This window comes from Temnothorax curvispinosus, unplaced genomic scaffold (genome assembly GCF_003070985.1).
Source record: "Temnothorax curvispinosus isolate PA1 unplaced genomic scaffold, ASM307098v1 QBEX01014876.1, whole genome shotgun sequence".
Lineage (NCBI taxonomy): Eukaryota > Metazoa > Arthropoda > Insecta > Hymenoptera > Formicidae > Temnothorax > Temnothorax curvispinosus.
This window is the reverse complement of record NW_020224656.1, coordinates 15297-23988: the sequence shown is the minus strand read 5'-3', so window position 1 is coordinate 23988 and position 8692 is coordinate 15297.

Below are 8692 nucleotides of genomic sequence, written 5' to 3'. Positions count from 1 at the left end.
ATTCCACTTTTGGCCATTACGCTTTTAAGCCATCTACTAACTGACTGCATTGTCGCAACACGATGTGGCTTTTTATAGGTCAGTAACAACATATCTTCGTTCTGAGCTCTAATACCTGCCGAGCGTTCTATGTAGTAACATAACACGGTTGCCACACATAAACGCGGTTGATTTTTGAAGAACGGTAACTCTAACATTGGTTGAGTTCTTTTTGGACCTGATGTCTTTATTCTATGACTAGTTTCTTAATTAATAATTCTAGCGATAGTGTCTCGTGAGGCCAGAGCGTCTTTAAATAAACTAACACTTGGTCAGGATCCCAAATTTCCTCATATTTCGGCGCCTGAGGCCGTAAATTAGCTACATCCCGAAAAAATCTTTTAATAACCGGGTGTTGTCCTATTTCTCCCCCAACAATTAACGCTAGAGCTGATCGGTACGAGTTTAGTGTGCCGTATGTTCTTACCCGATTTAGACAACGCGTTAAGAATTCAAGAACTGTCACGACCGACGCTTGAAAAGGACAGATTTTCTTTTATCGGCAGAAGTCCCACCATAAGTTTAATGGTTTCTGATATTGTTTAATTGACCCATCCGATAAAGATGCTATCATTACTGGGATGGAATCTTGAGAAACGCCTTTTAAGACAAACGCTTGTCCGATAATCTCCGTGCAACCAGGGAAAGCGACGTTCATAACAGATGATGCTGCCTGCAATTATCAATTAATAAGTCCTTTTTTGGGGTGAACCTAATCGGTTTTTTAACAAGTAATTTTTTAACCCTTTTCGGTCACACTTCTCGAGAATCCCGTACCGGTCACACTGGGTAAAATACACCCCCAGCGTGTTTGCACGTGTATAAAAAATTGTAGGTGACCTTAAAAAAAATATCCTGTGTAGTTTAAGGGGATGCTGGAGCTGTCTGTTTTACCGGCATTTTTTGTCGGCACGTAGCGTCGTATTAATTTGACAGAATTAAAAATCCTTCTCCAGAATTGCAGTACATACATTAATAATTCGGGGAAACTCCGATTTTATATAGAAAACGAGAAAAAATTACGGAAGTACAGATTTCCTTATCCTATTTTTATCCCAATATGGCGTCTCGAGTTACGACGAGCTGTCAGCTCGTCACAAGATGTATTTCATATAAGAGATATGCCATTGGTACGAACGCGAAAACAAGTTCCCCCAAATTACACAACAAGAAAAACATCGATAAACCCTCCAAATCAAGATTTGGAAGCGTAATATAAAAGTATAAAGTCGATGTGCATCGTGCGTATGTGTGCGTGCAATTTAGCGTGCTATCCTTGTCTATATCTTTGTCTATACAAGGACAGATATAGTCGATAACATAGAAAATGGTAATTTTGTCGGTTATACAGACGGCTCTAGCATCCCCTTAAGTTTTCCTTAAAAAGACCGTATAGGTTTGATTTGCAAAAAATTAATTTAACATATATAAAAAAATTGTTGAAAAAAAAAGTCGGAAAAGTGACTTTTTCACAAAAACTAATGTAACTTTTTCAATTTTAATTTTTCAAACGGTTTTTTCATCCTCAGATGATGCACTTTTCACTGATTATTGCAGTCTATGCGGCCGTTCCAAAAAGTTTATTTATTTTGAGGTATAAAGGTGCAATTTTTTGCGGAAAAAAATGCCGAGAGAGAACTAACAGGCCGAAAAATATACCACCGACGGGGATCGATACTTGATACTTGAAGGTCCCAACTACCTGTAGATGGCGGCACAAGGCCCATTTCCATTGGTTTACTGGGTCGTTTTCGAAGTCAAAATAACGCTGGGGTGTATTTTACCCAGTGTGACCAAAAAGGGTTAAATAGAGGATACCACGACTGTGTAGGCCAAAAAGGTACAATTAGCACCCCTTATGCCTTCTCAGAAATTATTTTTCTAATCGTTTGTAAGATAACCGCGAACGAGGGAAAAGCGTAAAAATATAAGTTAGTCCATGGTACCGTAATAGTTATTTGTGTAACAAGTGAGGTAAGATGAAAATTCCCGGGTGCGGAGTTTACGCACGAGCCGAAGGCGAGTGCGGTAACCGCATCCGGGAATTTTCATCTTTACACACGGCTTACACTCCCTATTTTATGTTGCAAGTGCCTGGAAAGTGGTCTATCATGCACGCGTAGCGTGCGTAATGGGGCACTTTCCATGCACGTGTTGCATAAACGTATCTATCGCCCATGCTTCTGGATCTCTATGCCAGGAGATAAATTTTTTACATTTTCACCTGCGAAGCAAACAAGTCTGTATCGAATTTTTCAAATAACGATTTTATTCTTTTGTACGCCCAATCCACTAATTTCCACTCGGTTTTGCTCTGTATGACTCTCGATTCTGTATCAGCGTCTTTATTATCGCTAGAACTAATGTAAGATGCAAAAATCCACAGGTTGCGGGCTTCGCACCATTGCCAAATTTCTTTAGCTAACCTTGACAACTTCGGAAATTGAATACTGCCCATTCGATTTATATACGACACTGTCGTATTGTCAATGGATAATAATATTTCACACGAGAGTTTATCCTTAAGCATTTTAACCCATAAAATACACCCTTTAACTCGAGAAAGTTAATGTGTTCTTCCTGTTCCTAATTACTTCAGAACCCGTGTGTCTTTTCTCCATCACAGGCAACTCCCCAGCCAGTAAGGGATGCATTGCTGAAGATTTCCATCTCAAAATGATCTTCTCTTATCGAGTTTGCACACGTCATTATGTTGTCTATCCACCATTTTAAATCTGGAATTATATCTGGAATTATATCCTCCGAAATCGTCATGTATCTATCGTAATATCCGTTTGTTTTTTCCAAAGCTAAGAATTTTTCTCTTTCCAAATTCTTTGTGTACAAAGACTCGTATTTTACCGCAGGGCACGCGGCTATCAGAACTCCAATAAATTTTGCAAGCTTTCTGATTTTACAACTATAAATAACCTGAAATTTCTTTGCTAGATTGTATATCTTTGCAGCCTTTTTTTCCTTGTCAATTTTACACAGAATTCTTCCGAATTAAATAAAAAGCCAAGAAATTTTCTCTCTTTCGAAGGCACGAGCTTGCATTTGCTTAGATTTAAAAACATACTTACTGCTTCTAATAACTTTTTAGTTTCCCTGACGTTTTTAAGACACTCTTGTGCTGATTGTCCTAACAAGAGAATATCATCTAGATAGAATACTGATAGAAATCCTCTCGACCTTAACTACTGAGCTATTGGTTTCATTACCTTAGTAAATACGAACAGAGCCGTACATAAACCGAATGGGATGCAGTTAAACTCGTACAATTTGTTTTTAAAACTAAATCTGAGATATTTTCTATATGATTTATCTACCGGAATCAGGAAATATGCATCTTTAAGATCTATTGACGCCATGAACGAATCTTTACGCATTAATCGCATGGCTGTTTTTTTATCCTCCATTTTAAAATGCGGATAATGAGATAAATGAATTCAGTTCTTTTAGGTTAAGGATAAACCACACGTCGCCGTTGGGTTTAGGAATTAACAAGTATGGTGAGATGAATTGATTTTTTTCTAGGAATACCTTTAGAGATTGCACTTTTTTTTATCATTTTACGAATTTTAGATTCACAAGCAACCTTTTCTTGAGTTGTCAATCTCGGTTCCATACTTTTTAATCGTGAATGTGGTCGCCTGTCAAATGGGATAACATAACCCTTTATACATATACTTTAAACTTGCGCACTCTTTCTGCTATTCTCACCGATTCTAATCCTTTGTTGATTGTTGTCCTTGGATCGGGAGTCTCTCGAATTATGTCCCTTCCGCTGAGTGCCCCTGTAACTCATCCCGGAGGGACGGCGCCAGTTTGACCTCTGGAACTGGTTATAAAGAAAAAGAAATCGCTACATATAAACGCGCATCGATGAGCGTAATCAAGTTGTTTCCCGACAAGAACACGAACTTTTGATTCAAATAATCGCTTTGCCTGGATCGCGAGAACCGAAATCTGCGATTTTCCTCTCGAGATTTTGTACCGAAAGTCTTTGGCCGCTTTGAGATTTTTGGAAAATTTTTCCCCAAACAACAGCGTGTTGACTACACTTTCCCCCGCGATGTGTTTCACGATGGGATTTAGTCCCGGAATAATGAACGATTTTCTTGTTTTTGACATATCGTGGTGTAAGTTCGACAAGATCCTACCTGCATCTGCGAGTCTTTCGATAAATTTTGCCGAATCCGTTATTTGGTCGGTGTTCTTTTCCGCCTTCAGCACCTCCGTTAAAGCTGCCCCGATAGCGTTAATGCCGGCTCCCAGCTGGTTTTGGGGCAGGTATTGGTAAGAACCCTTCTTTACCGCTATAGCGACGACAACGCGGTTTTGACTTCGGGGTTAAGTTTTGGCGCTTTAGTGAGACGGCAATTACCTATTGTCGGATATTTTTCTTGGAGCTCACGCTTCTGCTCCTTTGGTAGACCACCTCGCAATATTTTTTCCCAGCGTTCCGCCATTGCTAGGTAAATATCTGGACCGGTTTGATCGTATTTTGACGGATCATCTCCCAGCAATCCAAAAGTTGCTTCGTCGAGTTCCGTAGGCATCTCTTTTTTCTTGTCAGTTGTCTGTTTTACCGACGTCTCTGATGGTTGACTAGAACGTGACGAATCTCGCAGATTCCGCTCGCCGTCTTCTTTGTCAGACCCGTACGCTGAATTTGGTGATTTTCTCTCGCTCGAGAATTCCCGACTGGAACGTGACGGATCTCGCGGATAACGCACACCGCTCTCTTCATCGGATTCGCTCATTGAATGTTGCCTCCTTCGTCTGGTTGAGGTTAAGTGTCTCCGACTAGAATGTGACGTTCGTCTGATATTATCAGCGATACGCTCGCCATTCTCTTTGTCGGAACTGTTTTTCCTAGAGCGTCCATTGTGACGAGATCTAGAACGTTCTCGTCGAGGCCCCTTGTCCCGGGAACGCGATTGCCTGTACTCGTCTTCCAGGCGTCCTAATTTACCCAAAAAGGTATCCCTCGATGAGCTTCTTCGTTTCCGCGAACTGCTGACCGATTTTTCTTCTGATGAACTCATCTTTTTCTTTCTTTACTGGATCTTGAATCCCTCGATCTTTTATCACGACTGTCATGGATCGCACAGAAAGACGTAATGCGGTCATGAAGGAACGGACCTGCCCTCTATAGATGGGGGCACGAATTTTGAGCGGGAATTTAAAAACTGTGATATGGATCGAGCAACTGGCGTTACTACCTATTGATCTAGAGGACAAGACGACGCAGCATAATTGACATCGTGAGACACCAGCTTGTACATGAAACCGTCAACCGTACTCTTCTTGTTCAAACTAGAACATTGCGTCGCGAATGTGTATTTTCAACTATGCCAAAATGTTCATGCCGTAAGTGATAAATTTAAACAATTTGTAACCATTTTACGCCAAAATTTATCACCAATAAATGTAATGCAGTTAGAATCATGCGTGAATTTTATGATAAAAATTCAATTATTGATTGTGAACTGTTAGCGTATGCTGCAGATAATATTGTACACGATGCATTACATGAGAAATAAATGTATATTAAAATGCATATTACTGTATCTAAAATTATCTATTCTGTCTACCGTTCTCTTGTCCACCGTCAACGGTTTAGAATTACAGAACGGTAACTTTCGATAAAAATGCACGTGCCGCACTCGTCGCGCGATCATTAAACGTTTTCTCATCTTTCTCATATAAATTATTAAATATTCTTTCTTTTATTTTCAATAAATAAATCACTTAAAATAATATAAAAAATGATCTAACTATAATGGGAAGGAGCGAGAGGGACCGCGCGAACGGAGGAGAGAGATCGCGCGAACGAAAAGACGCGCGCGAACGGGGGATGGGGGAGCAAGAAAACATCAGCGAGGGGGACCCTTATGAAAATGTGCCCTTCATTGTCATTAAAAAATGCCATTGAATTCCCATTGTTCCAGACGCAATGGAAATGAAGGCATTTTTTGCCAAAGATAAAAAGTTCCACACAAAATCCCATTGGTATTGCTATTAGTATTGCCACTGGTTTTGCCGTTGGTATTGCCATTAGTATTGCCATTGGTATTAACACTGTCAATACCAATGGGATTTTGTGTAGAAATTTTTATCTTTGGCAAAAATGCCTTTATTTCCATTGCGTCTGGAACAATAAGAATTCAATGGCATTTTAATAAATAGTATTATTTTGTCTTTTGTCTACTAATATAAATGCCTTCATTTCCCATTGCCTTTGGTTCAACGGACAATCTAATTATTTTAGGCGATTAGCGCCTGAAAATATCTGCCTCGGTCCCGTAGGGGGTCTCCTTATACTTATACCAGTCCGTGCCGAACCTTGAATTTGAGAGTATGCATGAACGATGCGACGCCTAACGGCGTCGATGCAAACTGCCGGTAATACAGTTACCGCGCGGGCGTGATGATGATGCATGTACCACTGGTGGCGCGAACCGCCACATTTACCATTGACGAATTTTCATTACAATTCATTGGCTGAAGGTAGAAAAATTCCATACAAATTTTATCCTTCATGAGTCATTGGCAGTTTCCATTACGCCTGTATGGAAAAAGTTGTCATTCAAATCTTGCCATTGCGTTTCCATTCATCTTATTGCCACTCAATATTTTCCATTATCTTTTCCATATAATTCGCATTGCAACTGTAGGGCAACCATACATTTCCACTGACCGCCATTGAGCACTCAAGGGCACATTTTCATAAGGGGAGATAACGCGAGCGGGAGCGTGCCGTGTGACGTCACGCGGACCGACGCGGCCGTTGCACGCGGACCCTTCACCCCGCGGCGCGGCGAAAACGCGAACGTAGTCACCCCTCCTCCGCGGCGCCCGAAAACGCAGTACTCCCCTCCCCGCGGCGCCGGAAAAATGCGGTACCCTCCTCCCCGCGGCGCCGGAAAAATGCGGTACCCCCCTCTCCCTCCCTCACGCCGCGACCGCAAACGCGGTACCCCCTCCCCTCCCCCGCGATGCCCAAAAACGCGGTACCCCTCCCCCTTTCCCGTGGTACCCCCACGCCTCTCACCACGCCTCATTGCCCCTTAATTAGAGACCCCCTAGCTTACCTACTGCCTTTAGTGCAGTTTTTATTGCAATGCAGCGAGGCATTCTGGAAGCACCAGAATAAATTAAGGTTTTATGCGACAATGAAACAGAGACACGATGTGTTGATTTTTAAAAAAATACGGCACTTTTAAAACAAATTCTATTGTCGCGCATTTGAGAACACACGTCTAATCAATTAAGAATCAATTAACACTTATTTTGAGTGTAACGATGCGCCTTTCCAAGGCATCGTGTCCAACCGCCACTCGCCGGATGCCGCCCGACCGATTCTTTAAACGCAAAACGCGGCACCGGTGCCTTCCCCGCACGGCGCCGACAAGCGCCGGAGGGAGCCGATCCCCGCCGAAGATGAGCGCGCGGGACCGCACCGATCCCACTATCGCGCGACTCACCTGACAATCGGCCTCCCTCCCACCGAACCCGCCGCGCCGAGCGATATATAAGCCGGCGCTCCGGCGAGAGACTTCGACTTCGTCTTCACCACGGCATTCCGCCGCTCTCGACGAAGCCCACCGTCCAAATCCTAGGGCGACACACAAAACGGGGTCCAGAGTTCTGAGCCCCGACTGAGCGTTCTCAGGTGTCCCCGAACTCCGACAAACAAACTCCCGACGGCACGGTTGCGCGGGGTCGAGCGCGTTCGGCCTCGCAACGAGAGTTCTCGTTACCGTAGCCACGGGACTCCGCAATCCCCCTGTGTTGCAAATCGCGTCTCCTGCCCGGGTTTAGAATACTTCTTCCGTTATACCGCCCGAGTGCGCATACACTACTACTACTTGAGTTTAATAGAATCGATATTTAAGTTACATTTTTAGATTAATCGCGACGCCAAAAAACGTATTGACGGTTACGAAAACATAACCTTTTACATGCGGTTGGAAGAAAAATGGCGAACAAGTATACCTTTCTTTTTAGAGCTCTGCTACGTCAATTCGTATCTAGAGGCCTTAAATTTTTCTATGCCACGGTTTTGCTGGTCACACACACTTTCCAGGTAAAACGTACACGGAAAGACTGGCGCCCGACAAAACGCTGGGCTGCGAAGCATGCATAAACACGTTGCGCGCGCAACGTTGGCTGTGTGCAACTCGACTTTTCCCGCTCAATCTTGCACGTCGATCTGCCGCGCTAACTTTGCACGGCGATTTCCCATGCAAAATAACCCGACAATTTCTCGTGCAAATTAGAACGTTAATTCTGAATTATACAAAAATGTCTTTTTCAACACGCACTCTACCACAATTCGAGAAAACACTGCACTGACACACACTCTTCAACAATTCCACAATCAAAAACTGCATAATTGGAGTTGAAATCGCGGGACGCGGAAAACACCGGGCAATTTGCAGCAAAAAACGGCGTGCTAATGTGACTTCGAAAACACATGTCTCGACCACAAAAACAGTTGGCAATAGAGACGCGATTTCATTGTACCAAAAGAACACCACTGACGTTCGATGGTATAGACGCGCCATCCGGTGGTCGCCGCAGCAACGTGCTTTTGCCTGCTTCGTAGCCGAGCGTTTCGTCGGGCGCGAGTCTTTCCGTGTAA